The 16904-nt window shown below is 43.8% G+C and overlaps 1 protein-coding gene across 1 annotated transcript in view; it reads right to left on the bottom strand.

Annotated features, from left to right (window-relative positions):
- The window catches only part of KAZN (kazrin, periplakin interacting protein), a 621239-nt gene that overhangs the window by 330615 nt on the left and 273720 nt on the right, over nucleotides 1-16904 (bottom strand). The window lies entirely within an intron of this gene.

Genomic DNA, 16904 nt, shown 5'->3' with positions numbered 1-16904 from the left:
GATCGGAGAGATTTTAGACTTCAACTGCCCACCAGCTGACATTCCACAGGATTGTTCTGCAAGGGCTGGAGGCAAAGCTGTAACTAGGGGAGAGAAATTGGGGTTTGTTCAAGGTCACCAACATCCAAAGGGCAGGCTGTCTCCTGCCATCTCACACCCCGAGGAGCTCCCCTGGCCCTGAAGCATGTGACGTCACCCCCAAGAGTCTCTCCAATGGCTTGCCTTCCTCCATCGTCCTCTCTGACTTCCTTCCATGTTTTTGGAAACTGAGGCCATACTCTCTGGGGACCAGGGTGCCCACTTTCCTGACATGGCTGCACCAAACTGGGGCAGACTGTCCTCTGAGTTACCTGTCCTCCTACAACGGAACTAAAAAAAACCAAACCTTATCTTCCATCTTAGAATCAATACCATGTATTGGTTCCAAGGCAGGAAAGTAGTCAGGGCTAGGTAATGGGAGTTTAAGTGACTTGCCCAGGGTTACACAGCTGGGAAGATTTGAACTCAGGACTTCCCATTTCTGGGCCTGGCTCAATCCACTGAGCCACTCAGCTGCTCCCCCTACAACTGAATTTGCCCCTGCAGCTCTGTCTGGTGACAATCTTGACTTTTTGCTCCCAGGAATTTACAACAACACACAAGGCTTAACTTAGACCTACACAGGCTCAGCCAGTCAGGGATTGCTGGGAAAAATGCATCGTCTGCCCCCCATTTGAGGCTTCCAAATTAGGGAGGGAGGTTCCTCTCTTGTTTATTGATAGACCGATTTGAGCTTTGGGGCCTCTTTATATTTGAACACATCCTTCCAATGCCACCAGTCGATGAGCTAATTTATGTAAAGAACTTTGCAAACCTGAAAGCTCTCCATAAATGTTAGCTATTCCTATTATTCCTTAGTGGGAGGCGGTGTCGCAGATAGAATGTTAATCCTGTGGTCAAAAGGAAGAGCTATTTAGGTTTAAGACCCAGATCAGGCACATGCCAGCTTTTAATCCTATGGATCCCATTTCCTCACCTGGGGACAGACGAGGATAATGAGACTTTTACTATTTACCGGACGAGGAACAAGCACACTAAATAGGGATTATTAGAAAATAAAATCACTAGCATCCTCTCGGGGTCAGGGGAACGAAGTGGATAGAGCACTGGTTCTGGAGTTGGGAAGATCTGAATACAAATCCTGTATTGGATATTTACTAGTTGTGTGACCCTGGTTAAGTCACTTAACCTCACCCAGCCTCAGTTTCTCCTCTGCAGAGAAATGGTGTTGGACTTGATGGCCTCTAATGTTCCTTCCTGGTCTAAATCTGTGAGCTTGTGATTCTGTGATGCCCCGGCAGGTTAGGTGGACCTCACCCTGTGGCACACTGATGGTAAGATATGGTTGAGAGTCACCTAGACTTGGAAGGCATCCGTGAGTTGAGAACAGCAGCAAGGAAGGGATGGCTCATATCAGGTAGCTCACAGGGTCATTGGGATGCTGGAGAAGAATAATGATATTGAGGGTGATGATGATGATGATGGTGGTGGTGATTGTAGTGATGAGGATGATGGTGGGGATGAAGATTATGTATTATAAAGGATAGAGGGCTGGTCTTAGATACAAGAAGACTTAAGTCCAAGTCTAGACTCTTGCCACATCCTGGCTGGGTGACCCTGGATAAGTCATTTAACCTCTAAGTGCCCCAAACAACTCTTTAAAGCCATAATCTGCAGAGTGGTCAGCCTGCAGTGGCTGAGGGAGTTCTTCTGTGGGAGCTCCCTATGCCAATGAGCTCATATTTGTTTGCATTTCTAGTCCAAACGTGAGCAGACCATGGGCTCCATAGAGACATCTCTGCTCCAGTGCTGGTGCTGATATTACTGGTGGTATGATCTTGAATAAGGCACTTCATGGGAGAGGTAGTGAGTGCAGAAGTGTCCACTCCTGGGCTCAAATTGCAATTCTCATCCTTGGACCTGTGGGATCTTGGACAAGACACTTCACCTGCCTGCGCCTCAGTTTCCTTATCTGTAAAATGAAGGGTTGAATTACATGGCCTCTGAGTTCTCTTCTAGTTCTTTATCTAGGATCTCTCAGCGCCTCGATTTCCTAATCTGTAAAATGGGCATAATAATATTTGTACTTCCTTCTTCACAGGATAATGTGCAAAATACTTTTCTAACCTTGGAGATCTACGGAAAAGTGAAGGATTATGATGACTACAATGAGTGTCTTGCTATTAAGCAGGAATGATTTAGATGCAAATCTGACCTTTGATACTAACTAGCTGTGTGAATCTAGGAACCAACCTCATGCCAACTCTAGGGGGTCTCAGTTTACTCACTGGCTAAAATGTGGCACCTTAGATTAGGGGTTCTTAACTTGGGGCCAAGGAGATAGGAAGCCCTTTCTGGGTCGATCATTTCCAATTTATCCTACAAGTGACTTGTTTATATATAGTTGTTTGCCTGATATCTCCTTTACTGGACTGTGAGCTCCTCCAGGGCAGTGAATGTCTCTTGCCCTTCTTTGAATCCCCACAGATGAGCATAGTGCCTGGTATATAGTAGGTGTTTAATAAGTGTTTATTTTCATTTAGTTATTAAAACCCTTACCTTCCACCTTAGAATGAATACTGTGTATTAGTTCTAAGGCAGAAGAGCGGTAAGGGCTAGGCAATGGGGGTCAAGTGACTTGCCCAGGGTCACACATCCAGGAAGTGTCTGAGGTCAAATTTGAACCCAGGACCTCCCATCTCTAGGCTGGCTCTTTATCCACTGAGCCACCTAGCTTCCCTGTAGAGTTTTTTTTTAAGCCCTTATCCTCCATCTTAGAATCAATACTGTGTATTGGTTTCAAGGGCTAGGCAATGGGTGTTAAGTGACTTGCCCAGGGTCACACAGCTAGAAAGTATCTGAGACCAGATTTGAACCTAGAACATCCTGTCTCTAGGAGTGGCTCTCTGTCCACTGATCCACCCAGATGCCCCCTTTAATAAATGCTTTTTGACTGACTGACTATATAGATTTCAGGATGTACATGAATTTGGATGGGGAAAAGTTACAACTTTCTTTTCACTAATCTGAAATTGAAATTTAGCATTTCCTTCTATTATGATGCAAAAAAAATGTTGTGATACTATCTTTCATGCTAGTTTATTTACAGTTTCATTTTGGGCTTTTGGTTTTATAGGAGCATTCTCTTACAACAATGACCAACATGGAAGTATGTTTTGCATGATAATACAAGTATAATCCAGATCAAATTGTTTACCATCTCTGGGAGAGGGAAGGGAAGAGAAGGAGGGAGGGAGCCAATTTGGATTTTATGATTTCGGAAAGCGTATGTTGAAAATTGTTATTACTTGTCATCAGGAAAATAAAGGATCTTTGAATAAAAAAAATATTATGTGAAGGGGTCCATAGGTTTTATGAAACAATGCGTCCATGATACAAAAAAAGGCCAGGTGACCATTAAGGACCCTTCCAGCCCTTCCTTAATCTATGAACATGGTCCCTGTTTTCACCTCATCTACAATGCTGAATGAATTCCTCTTTCTAAACATCTCACTGAGCTCTCTGCCAAACAATGGGACTCTGTTATCTCCAGCTCCCTGAGGCTTACCTCCTGGGGAGCTGCTTCCAAATGCTCCCCTGAGGCTCAGTCACTTGGAAGACCAAAGCTAAAATGATCCATAATCCTATGAAAAGAAGCCTGAAATCTCTAGGAAAAAAAAAAAAACAATGGAAATTTTGACAACTCTGAGACTTTGGTTCATAATCAGCCAATGGGTAGAGATGATCAGAAATGAAAATGACCAACTTTGGAGGGGCAGTGGGAAGGCACACTAGAACAGTGGTGGCCAACCTTTTAGAGACTGCGTGCCCAAACTGTAACCCTCACGTTGTATGTGAGCCCCCCGCCTTACCCCAGACAGGGGAGGGAGGAATCGCTCCCATTGGGCTGCTGAGCAGGGGTGTACAGGGAAGGGGAAGGAAGGGTGATGGGAGAAATGTCTTCAGGCATGCTGGAGAGGGGGAAGAAAGCAGTCACTTGAATGTCCTTGGCACAATCTGTGAATTTGATTATCTGTTCTGGAAAGGAACTTGGAACTACACGAGAAAATGTAGTATTGGATCAAGAGATCGCACACCTGGAAATTTACTTCAAGGAGGTCAGAGAGGGAAGAAAAGGTCCCAATAATTACCACAAGAACAATAGTTAGCACGTATTATCCTCACAATAAGCCTGAGAGGTAGGTGCTAATATTACCCCACATTTTACAGATGAGGAAATTGAGGCAGACAGAGGCTATGTGATTTATCCAGGGTCACAAGTTAGTAAGTATCTGAGGCCAAATTTGAACTCAGGTCTTCCTGACTGTAGGTGGAGCAGTCTATCTACTCACTGTACCACCTCATATTCTACAGAAGTCTGTTTGGGGATAGCAAGGCACTGGATACCAAGTACTTGCCTGCCTACTAAAGAATGGTTGAACAAACTGGGATGTACATGAATCCAATGAACTGTTAAGGTATGATAAGAACATCACATTTGATGAGGAATTCTAAAAAACTTGAGAAGGCTGGCAGTGATGATATCAGTGACTAAAAAAAAAAAAAAACCTCTTATTTTCTATCTTAGAATCCATACAAATATGAGTTCCAAGACAGAAGAGAGGTTAGGTCTAGGCAATTGGGGTTAAGTGACTTGCTCAGGGTCACACAGCTGGGAAGTGTCTGAGACCAGAGTTGAATCCAGAACCTCCCTTCTCCAGGCTTGGCTCTTTATCCAATAAGCTACCTTAGTTGCCCCAATATGACTTTTTTTAAAAAAAATTCTTACCTTCCATCTTAGAGTCAATACTAGGTATTGGTTCCAAGGCAGAAGAGCAGTAAGGGCTGGGCAATGGGGGTCAAGTGACTTGCCCAGGGTCACACAGTTAGGAGTGTCTGAGGCCAGATTTGAACCTAGGACCTCCCAACTTTGGGCCTGACTTTCCATCCACTGAGCCACTCAGCTGCCCCCCACCCTGCTGATATAACATTTTAAAAAGTAAAAAGCAATGACAAATAGAACAAGTGCCCACTGCCAGAGCAGAAAGCCAGCTGGGGATGACCAGGTACCAGTTTTCTTGTTTTCTTAGCATAATGCCTGGCACGTAGTAGATGCTTAATAAATGTTTATTGACTGATGGATTCTTTGTGCCACAGGAGTCCTACCTAAAGTCGTTCTGTCTTTGTTGATGAAAAGGTTGTTGACTAGATAAGAGCGTCGGGAGCTTCTGTTCTAGAAGGTAGTGCCAGAGAGGAAGAGTTGGCACTTGGGCCACATAAAGAGGACTGCATTCCACCAAAGGTCCCTCTGGGGCTGCGGCTATGCCTCGTGGGTTCTTGGTATTATCTCACTCAGAGGGGCAGCTCATTAAATATGAAATGATCATGGGCATCCAGGCGTAATATAATCACTCAAACTGAAATCTGACCCCTGCCTGGCCTGAGGTTTTATTACTTGGATCATAAGAACAAATTACCTTTTTTATGATCCAAACACATTCTCGACACCCACCGTCGTCATCGTCCTCATCCTGAGCCTTTCTATCTGAGCACCTAGTCCTGCCGGGGTGCCGGGCTCTGGGGAAAGAGAGATCACTGTCTCTAACCTTGGTATTGCTCTGGAGGAGGTGTGCTCTAGCCGACTCTCACCCATCAGCAGAGGGGGACCAGAAGTCACCTTCAGCTGATTCAGAATGTGGAGAGAATATGATTGGGCAGATAGATGCTGGCAGTCTTACTATTTCCCCATGAGTGGTGATGTGTTATAGTGGATGGAGTGTAGGCTATGTAAGACCTGGATTCAAACCCTGCCTCTGGAACTTACTAATTGTACTGTTATGGGAAAGTCATTTAAGTTCTCTGAGCCTTGGTTTCCTCATTTGTAAAATGGGCAAGTCATTTAAGTTCTCTGAGCCTCGGTTTCCTCATTTGTAAAATGAGGACAATAACAACAATAATACAACATAATGCAGAGGTAGAGAATCAACCCAGAATCCCAAAATCTAGTCCAACTATACATGAATAATAATACAAATCTTCATTATAATAGATTGGAAAAGTGGTTGTCCAACCTCCGTTTGAGTTTTTTTGGAAAACCCTTACCTTCTATCTTAGAATCAATATTAAGTATCAGTTCCAAGACAGAAGAAAAATAAGGGCTAGGCAACTAGAGTTAAGTGACTTGCCCAGAGTTACACAGCTAGGAAGTATATGTGGCCAGATTTGAACCTAGGACCTCCAAGCCTGGCTCTCTTAGTTTTCCCTCCAACCTCTCTTGGAAGACTTCTAGGGGAAGGGAATCTATTATTTCCCTAGGATCATCTTTCTGAGTTCCAATCTGGCCTCAGACTGGTCAAATCACTTAATCCTGCTTGCCTCAGTTTCCCCATCTATACAATGAGCTGGAAAAGGAAATGGCTTCTCCAGTATCTTTTGCCAAGAAAACCTCAAATGGAAAAAAAAGAAAACCCCCAAATGGGGTCATGAAGAGTGTGACATGACTAAAAGAATTAAACAACAACAAACTTTAACCCTGGTTCAACCTCTGGTGTAAAAAAGAACCCAATTGGGGCAGTTAGGTGGCTCAGATGATACAGGACATCCTGGGTTCAAATCTTACCTCAGATATTTTCTAGCTGTGTGATCCTGGGCAAGTCACTTAACCCCAGTTGCCTAGTCCTTACCACTCTTTTGCCTTGAAACCAATGCTTAGTATCAATTCTAATACAGAAGGCAAGGGTCCAAAAATAAAAAAAAAGAACTCAAAGAGTATCCATTGGGAACCTAGTATGTGCAGAGAAAGAAGAATCACTTTCTAGAAAGAAGGGAGAAAAAAAATCTCTAAAACTCAGAAGTTCTATCTTTGAGACTTGAAACAAATGGAAAGTTTGAAAGAGCGCTCTGGACCCCAGCAAACACAAGTCTTGAGAATCAGATACATCAGAGTTCTTCCTGTCTAAGACAGAGATCCTGAATGGAAATCACAATTGAAAGATGACAGCTAGCCAAGTCTCTTCTGGTTCATCAATAGTACAAGGTTCCTGGAGCAGGGGAGAGAAATAGGGGAGGAATGGTCGCTCCTGTTTTGGGATGAACTGGGAGGGCTGAAAAAGACATTATTGTGTTAGCCATCCCGGTTTCCTCGAGTCTCCAGGCCTGCTGTTTACCTCTGAGGCTTCGCTATGCCTAAGATACCTAGAAAGCACTTTGGAAATGGCTATGGAGAACAGAAATCATGGGAGGGAAAAGGAGCCATCGATAGCAAACTATTTCTCGTTGCTCTGTTTGTAAGAGGAACAAACTGGAAATAGCATCTACGTCCAATGTTGGGAGAAAGGCTAAATAAATTATGGCACATTAACATAATGGAATATTATGGCCCCATAAAACGGATAAACATGAAACAGATGACAAAATATGGGTCGTCCCTTGTGAAGTGAGGCGGAGGGAAACTGGAAAAAAAAAAAAGAGGAAAACTGGGTATTTAGAAGAAAGGAAAAGAAAGAAGGAAGGAAAATAATGGAGGAGAGGGGAGGTGCCAGTGCTAGGTAGAGCTGATGATGGCTCAAAAGAAGGCATTTTCTTTGCTTGTTTGTCATTTGTTCATTCCTTATAAAAGGCTAAAAAAGGTTTGGGGTAAGATCTTGCTTTATTTTATTTTATTTTTTAATTCAAAGATATTTTATTTTCCCAAATGCATGGAATAATAATTTTCCAACATACGTTTTCCAAAATTATAAGATCCAAACTGTCTCCCTCCCTTTCTTCCCTCCTCCCACTAGGAGATGGTAAACAATTTGATCTGGGCCATACAGGTATTATCATGCAAAACACACTTCCATCTTGGGCATCCTTGTAAGAGCACGCTCATACAAAACTAAGATGGGGTAAGATCGTACTCATTTTTTGCCCTTTTGGAGGGATTCTATCTCCTTCTCCAGGTTATTTTATAGATGAGGAACTGAAGCAAATGGAGTTAAGTGACTTGTCCAGGGTCATATAGTATCTGAGGCTACATTTGAACTCAGGTCTTCCTGACTTTGGCCTGGGATTCTATCTACTGCTCTGCCTGGCTGCCCAAGAAGCTATTAGATGGGGCTTTCTCCCTAACTTGGACCTCATTTCAGGTGTAATTTTCCTGGCTCCCTCATCCTGCCCCTTTCTGCCCCTTCCCCCAAAGTAACATTTTGGTTCCTTGGTATCCATCCTCACTCTTCCTTGGTTCCTTGGAATCCATCCCTACCAACCCAGGCAAATAAGTTTCTTTGATGGCCACGATGACTAGTTATAGCTCTGGAGACAAAGACCTCTAGTCAAAGACTAAGAGCACACAATGAAAGTAACCAGAGTTGATTAAAGTATCTGATTTTAAGGAAGTCCTGCTTCACCCCAAATAAGGAGCCAAATGCAGCCCAAGATCTAATCAGATCTGTGGATCCTAGATTTAGAGTTAAAAGAGACCTCCGAGACCACCAATTCCAACTCTGCTGTGGTTCTACAAATGAGGAAACTGAGGCCAGGGAGGTTAAGCAATTTGTCCAAGGTCACACAATTAATACGTGACAGAGCTGAGCTCTGAACCTACCTCCTTGGCTTCTCCATCCAAGACAGTTTTCACCATATAGAGCAAAGCCCTTAAGATAACATCTTTGCATCTTTGGGCTGAACATTTTTCCCTACCAAGTAAACGTTGATGTATAGTAGGACAAACAGTGCATTTGGAGACCAAAGATGTTGACTTCAATTCTAGTTTCCCATTTCTACCTTTGTGAGGTGGCCTAGAAAAACCTCTGGTCCCCTTGTCTAATGCTCTTTGATAATCTCCACTCTTAGGATGGCCTTTTTTCCTCCTTATACCCTCCCCTTCCCCTTCTCTGGAAGCCACCATATTTAAAATCTTCCATAATGGAAACTTCCATCACCATCTCCCATTTAACTTTATTTGAAGTTAAATTTATTATTTATTGTTATTTTAATTATTATATTATAATTATATAATATATTATATGATAAAAGTTCTAATATTTATTATATTGACCGATTTGAAACCTCTCATTGTTACTGTGATTTCAAGAGTGGGAAATCAATCCCATAGGTCTGAGTGAGGGCTGCTTCCTTGCATCCTTTGTTACAGATGGCGGAAGAGTTTCCTAATCTGTTGTGTAGGATAGCTCAGGTGTGCTACTTGGAAGAAAAAGAGGAGGGATTGAGATAGCCTTGCACGGTGAGGGTGCTAGGGCAGGCAGGAACATGCCCTCCCCTGGGTCACTGATCCCCCTTCTTCCTCCCGAAAGGGCTTGAGCATCGTCATACCCAGTATAGGGACTCGGCATATCCTGCCCCTTCCAGAGGAACTGTATCTTTATAATTTACGTGAGTGGGACCCTGATACATCACCCCCTCTGTCTTTTCTACCCCTCCCCTAAAACAAAATATTTGCCCTTGATGTGATAAAATGTGCTTGTAAGAAAAAAACTGTTTGAATTTATATGTTTCTATGGAAAAAAGAAAAATATTAGCAATGACTGGGATACCATGTGGGAGGTGTCTGGGGCGGGGGGTGCAAATCTTTACCTGTCTCTAGTGTTCCAAGTTCCCTGGTTTCGAGCCCCCTCTGATGGGATTTACAGATTATGCTGTTTCTTTATGGTTCACAACAAAGTCATTTGCCATTTCTAGGCCTCAATTTTCTTTGCTGAAAAATGAGGGGGTTAGACTAGGTGAACCTTAAGATCCCTTCTAGTTCTATTTGCCAGGTTTCTATGAGGAGTCAAGCTGTCAGGCGACTAAGTCTACAGATCTCAGTTGAAACAGTCACATTGAGATTCAGGACACAGAACTTATCCATATCTCAGGCCCCAGAAATGTTTTCCTACTAATGGGTTCAAATCGACTTGGATTTGAACCATGGCATCATTTGGGAGAGGCCATCTGGCTTTCTGGAAACATTCCTAATGTGATCATCATTTCTGGCATAGTTGGGTTCCAGGAAACACTGATGGGGGCTCTTCATCCTGTTTCTATTGTCCGTGGCAGAGATTTGGGGAGTCCTGTGCTACATACTGAAGAAGAAAGGGTCAAAAATCCAAAGGATGGAGTGGGGGAGGATTTAAAACAACATCAGGAGCTCATTGCCTCCCAGGCAGAGCCAGCTACCCTAGTTTCCCAAGCCCAAGCCATAATGTCATCTGATAACCACATGTTTGATGCCAAACTGCACACCCCAGCTGGGTAAGATAAGTAGCCTTACAAGGATCAAAAGGCCTCTGTCTTCACAGCACAGCCTATCACTTGCTATCTCTTCCTTGTGAGAGTCTCTGATTTCTGAGTCCTTCCCAGATGCCCCAGAAAAGGCAGAAATGGAAAACAAACCTTCAAATCTGTGGGTGGAGAGCCAGACAGAATGTTTGACATCTTTAGCCGAAATTATTTTTTCCATGGATATACTGGAAAGATTGAAGAGGCAGCAGAAAGAATTCTGACCTTGGGGTCTGGAAGAACCAGATTCAAGTCTTGACTCCCTCATATAAGCTGTAGGAAAATGCTTAAATCTCTTCACTTCCCAGGCCCTTCAGAAAACCCTGATGCCATTGATGTCAAAGACGAGCTGTCGTCTTTATCATCTGAAGAGCTTCCATACCTTATGGGGCAAGACCTCCCCTTCCCCTAAAAATAGAAAGTGGGAGAAAATAAAGGGGAAGGGGAGAGAGGGAGATGGGAATCAGATTCAGGATGGAGGGAACCATTGGTTGGACTCCTTTATTTTCAGAGGAGGAAGTGGAGATCAAGAGGGGGAAGTGGTTTGCCCAGGTCACCCAGGAACAGAACCAAGATTCAAAGATGGATTCTCCCAGGGATTCAAAGTCTCTGCTCATTCCAAAGAGAGAGAGAGAGAGCTGGGTTTCTGAGCATTCCTTGGAAACCAGATGTCTGTGCAAAGAAAGGTGGAGGAGATAGTGGGGAAGTGTCCAGAGTTGGTTGGAGGATCTTGCATCCCCAGGTGAATATAAAGAGAGCAGTGAACATTTATGAAGTGCCTACTGTGGCTGAAGAGCCCTGGGACAGATACTGAGGAAAGAGAGAGTCTATAAAAGGCATAATCTTTGTTCTTGTGGACCACAGAGTTGCTTTTGAAAATTCTGAGTACCAAATTCTCTCCTTCCCTCCTTCTCTCCCCAACTCCCTCCCTGAGATGGTTAGTAATCTGCTAGAGATTTTACAATGGATCATATCGTCTTACAAAATAGGTATAGAGATAGTTCTGATTCACAATAGAACATAAAAAGCGAATGAGAGGGGGAAGACTGAATTCATTAGCTGTGGAGGTAAGAATTCTGAATATGAATATCCATCTCTGCCACTGGTTGTAGAATCTTGGGTAAAAATCAATGAACTAGGGGGCAGCTGGGTAGCTCAGTGAATTGAGAACCAGGCCTAGAGATGGGAGGTCCTGGGTTCAAATCCAGCCTCAGACACTTCCCAGCTGTGTGACCCTGGGCAAATCCCTTAACCCCCATAGCCTAGCCCTTACCACTCTTCTGCCGTGGAGCCAATACACAGTATTGACTCCAAGACGGAAGGTGAGGGTTTAAAAAAAAAATCAATGAACTAGGGACATCTAGGTGGCTCAGTGGATAGAGAGTCAAGCCTAGAGACGAGAGGCCCTCGGTGCAAATGTGGCCTTAGACTTGTCCTGGCTGTGTGACCCTGGGCAAGTCACTTAACCCCAATTGCCTAACCCTTATCTCTCTTCTGCCTTGGAACCAGTACTTAGAGTTGATTCTAAGAAAGAAGTTAACAATGTAAAAAAAAAAAATCAATGAACCTAAATAGATCAAATTACAGGGCTTTTGAGGTCCCTTCTATCTGTGATCCTATTAAAAATATGATTTTTATCATATTTTTATTTATATTATAATATATTGGCTGCTTGTTGCCAAAAGGGAATATTGGGGGAAACTTTTGGTAGCACAGGACTTGGGTTTTAAGGAATGGATGGCAGTTAGAGAAGGAGGGAAGCTATTTCGGGCAAAGGGAGTTACTCGAGCAAAGACGTGGAGGCAGGTAGGCGTAGGTCCTGCTCAGAGGGTGGCCCTTTGTCCGAAGGTGATGCAGAATTCTCTTGGATTCCTGCATGGACTGCATTGAACTAGATGATCCTTCAGAAGCCTTCCAAATCCAAGACTCTGTGAGCAGAGGCTGGGATTGCAGAGAGGTGAGCTAGAAGCCATCTCAGGTAATAAGGGGAGGGAAGGCAGGCCATTTCTATTTTGTGATTCACTAAAAGCGCCAGCCCATCATCCCCACAAAGGGTTAAAGGCCAATGGCTGCCTCATTGAGAGTCCTGAAAGACCTTCTGTTTGGGGAGAACTCTGAGCAATGGATTGGTCTGTTCCCAGTTTTCGTTTCTTTTTCATTTTCCAGCAAAGAAACAAGGCCTTTGTTTCTGGAGAAGCAACTCATCGGCTCCACCTGCTCAGCACACAGCTGGGGCCGGGCTCTCCACAGGGCCTGGGATTGTGGGAATCTTGGCTAACCCAGAATGCCGGGGACAAGGCACCCCCCTCCCCTGATGCAATGCCTAGCTCTGGGGCACACCCACAGCCTTTTCCTGTTGGAACTCCAGCCTCCGAAGGGGGTACAGAGGAGATGGGGGTGGGGAAAGGGGAGGCCTGGGGTGGGAAGATGCGAGACGTCATGAGGGAGACTCCTCAGAGCACGTTGGAGAGCAGCCCTTGGAGATTATCCATAGTTGGCACTTGTCGGCCTGGCGTGGGTGGCACCGACCTGTAATCCTTGCTGCCAGAGGGGGTGCCACCGAGCTCAGGAGTTCTGTGCTGTGGGAGGGCTAACCTGGATTGATTATTTGTACTGTCTGGTACCAATATAGCGAGGTCCTGGGAGCAGGGAGCCACCAGGCCCCCAAGGAGGGGAGGAAGCCGTCTAGGTCAGAAAAATGAGGCAGGTTAAAGCTTCTAGAACAGGGATTCCCAAAGTGGGTGCCACCGCCCCCTGGTGGGTGCTGCAGCAATCCAGGGAGGTGGTGATGGCCACAGGGGCATTTATCTTTCCTATTAATTGCTATTAAAATTTAAAAAATTAATTTCCAGGGGGCTGAGTAATATTTTTTCTGGAAAGGGGGCAATAGGTCAAAAAAGTTTGGGAACTACTGTAAGAATCTATACCAATAAGTGTCAGGATTGGGCCTGTAAATGAGTGCTGTATTCTCCCTCCCCCCTGCCCCTCAGTATAGATTCTAGACCAGCTTTTAATGAAATATAAATTTACTCAACAAGGCAGTTTCTATGTGTATGAAGCATTGTTAGACTTAGGATCATAACCCCAGAGCTAGAAGGGAATTAGGGGAGATCTAGTCCAATGTCCTTGTTTTATGGATGAGATAACTGAGGCCCAGGGAGTTTTAAGTGACATGTCCAAGGTCACACAGTTAGTGACCCTCAAAGATGGCATAGTAGATAGAATGTTGGAATCACAGTCAGGGAAACTTGACATCAAATCCAGAATTAGACATTTATTAACTTTATGGCCCTCAAGAAATCACTTTCCATCTCATGCCTCAGTTTCCTCACCTGTAACATAAGTGGGTTGGGACTAATTGCCTCTAAGACTTCTTCCAGCTCACAGTCTATCATTCTATGAATTACTTGATGTGATGGTTAATTGAGCTGACCCTTTCTCTCTCTCTTTTTTTTGTTCTATAGGATGGCTCTCCGGGGGAGGAGAAAGGAATAAAATATTTGGAAATAAAGATGATACAAAAACAAATGATATCAATAACTTTTAAAAGAAGAATTCCCTCTTCTGTAGGGGTTCTTAATCTGGGGTCCATGAACTACACATAGAATATCTATTTATCTATCTATGTATCTATCTATGTATCTATCCAATCATCCATCTATCCATCCATCCATCCATCCATCCATCCATCCATCCATCCATCCATCCAACCATTCATCCATCCATCCATCTACCTACCTATCCATTTATCTATCTATCTATCTATCTATCTATCTATCTATCTATCTATCTATCTATCTATCTATCACTCTGAGCAATGGATTAGTCTGTTCCTAGTTTTTGTTTCTTTTTCCTTTTCCAGCAAAGAAACAAGGCCTTTGTTTCTGGAGAAGCAATTCATTGGCTCCACCTGCTCAGCATACAGCTGGGGCCGGACTCCATATGTATATATAAAACCCTTACCTTCCATCTTAGAATCAATACTGTGTATTGGTTCCAAAGCAGAAGAGTGGTAAGGGCTAGGTAATGGGAGTGAAGGGACACATCCAGGGTCACACAGCAAGGAAAGGTCTGAAGCCAGATTTGAACCTAGGACTTCCCACCTCTAAGCCCAGTTCTCAATCCAGAGCCACCTAGCTTGCCCTTAGAACCAATTTTTGACAATAGTTTTCTGAATTTTGTGATTCAAATTCTCTCCCTTCCTCTCTCACCCCTCTCCCTGAGGTGGTAAATAGTCTGATAGTGATTATTCCATGAACTTTTAAAAAATCGATAACTGCATTTCAGAATAATCGGTTCCCTTGTTATCCTCTGGATTTTATTTTCTGCATTTAGCAACGTGATTCTGAAGAGGCTTCCTAGGCTTCACCAGATGGCCCGAGGGGCCCAGGACACAACAAGGTGAATAATCCCTGATCTACAATAAGACCTCCGGGGTGGGGGGAGCCCAGAGAAATCCTATGACCATCCTGGCAGCATATTTCAGTTTGCTTGGGGGAGAGGGGTTCTGGCCTAGAAGGGCCGGGTCTGGGGCCATAATGACTGGAGAATGGTGGGACATTCAGTCATTCTATTGCTATGTGTGATTTGGAATGTCACAGAAGAGAGAAATAGTTCCAAGGAGCCTTACTGCCCTGGTTGGAACTGCTTTTGAATGGGGTGATTTATAACACATGTCAAGGTAACTGGTACAAGTGGAGTTGGGGCAGGAGGAGGGAAAATGGGCCATTGGCAAATCCCCTGGCAGAAAGAGGCAGGCAAGTCCCTGAGGTCCCTTCAATTTGGAAATTCTGTGATTCTGTAAAAACAAAACAAAAAAACCAAAAGGGTGTGTGTGTGTGTGTGTGTGTGTGTGTGTGTTCATTTTTATGATGGTGAAACATGGAATATCACAATCTCAGATAAATCCTGGTGGTAAATGGCCCAAAAGACAATGGAAATATACATAGGGAGGGGGATAAACAGGCTCATAAGACTTAGCCCAAATATCCCCTATTTCAATCAGTCTTTCTTTTCACGATTCATTATTAGTGACTCTTATCATTCCAATTTATTTGTGGTAAATCTTGAATTGACTTATCTTGAACACGATGAGTAGATTGTAAGGTCCTTGCGGGCAGGACAGCCTCACTTGTGAATTTGTAATCCCAGGTGCCAAGCACTGTTCATGGCACATAGTCAAATACTTAATAAATACCTGTTGAATGTAGTGACTTGTATCTGTGGAATTCATGAAGGTGATCAAGGAAGGGCATTAGATGAGGAGATGACCTGGTTTGGTAATCAGCAAGAGGGATGCCTGACAGGAAATCTACAGGTTTTCTTGGTAGCCATAAAATACCAAAGTAACCATGTGCAGATGCATAGAATATATCATCCATGAAGATGGGCTCAAGAATGGCAGAGGATGAGAAAGCATGGATTCATGCTAATGAAGTCACGGTTCTATGGAAAGTGGAAATTCAAAGTTCATTAGAGCTTGAAGGACACTTAGAAATCACTTATCCTAATTCCCTCAGCATACAGATGAAGAGGATGAAAGCCAGAGACTTGCCTGAGGCCACACAGTCAGTTGGTGGCAAATTCTGGAAAAACACTTTAATGATGGAGGATGGAGAAGCAAGAGACCTGAGTTCTAATTCTGGTCCTATACTCAACTGTGCATCTTGGACTCAGTTTTCTCTTCAACATTAGAGAGTTAAACTAGATGGTCTTTGCATTCTTTGTAGATCTCATGATCTAAAATTCTCTTTCAGTTCTAATACTCTATATTCCGAGAACTTAGCTCTCCCATTCTCCATTCTAAGGACTTTCCTAGCTCTGACATCAGGTGTTCTAAGGGACCTCCAGCTTTGACTTCTGTGTTCTAAGGTCCCTTCCATTTCTGACATTCTGGGTTCTAAGGGCTCCCCCAATTCTGACATTCTGGGTTCTAAGCTCCCTCCCAACTTTGACACTCTATGTTCTAAGGGTTCTCCCAGCTTTGACATTCTCTGCTCTAAGGCTCTTCTTCCCAGCTCTGATTTCCTAAGATGACTAGAATTATCTTTCAATGACTAGTCAGTGGTACCTTTCTCCATATCACCGGAGGATAGTGTGACTCCTTGGTGCCTGAGTTTTGTACCCTTCTCCCAAAGTCCTTGCCAGTCTCACCTCTTCAGAGGCTCCCAGGATCTGGCCTGCTGATGTCTTCCCACCCACTCCTCCTCCCCTCTGACACCAAACGATTGAAAATCAGGAAGAATACCCTGTATTCACTCAGCCCTTGATGGAGTGCCAGCTCAGTGATATGATATATGGAGAGTGGTACAAGCGGGGACACTTTCATCACTCACACAGAGAGAAGGCTGCTGCCTAATGGAACTGTCCATCTTGCTGACAGCTGACATCTGTAGATTCAGACTTAAGAGTTGATGTTAGTGTCCCCCCTCCACTTCAGAGGGCCTCCAATGGAACTCCAGAACAAAGAGAGTCCTTCCTACTTGTTTTATAGCCCATAGTAGTAGCCTCCTATCAGATGGAAGACTAGTTCAGTGGTTTATAATAAGACCATATGTTTGTATGGGATTTTTAACTTCTTCCTTCCTTCCTTCCTTCCTTCCTTCCTT

This window comes from Gracilinanus agilis, chromosome 3 (assembly GCF_016433145.1).
Source record: "Gracilinanus agilis isolate LMUSP501 chromosome 3, AgileGrace, whole genome shotgun sequence".
NCBI lineage: Eukaryota > Metazoa > Chordata > Mammalia > Didelphimorphia > Didelphidae > Gracilinanus > Gracilinanus agilis.
The sequence above is the reverse complement of the archived record's forward strand: the minus strand, read 5'-3'. Positions and strand labels throughout refer to the sequence as shown.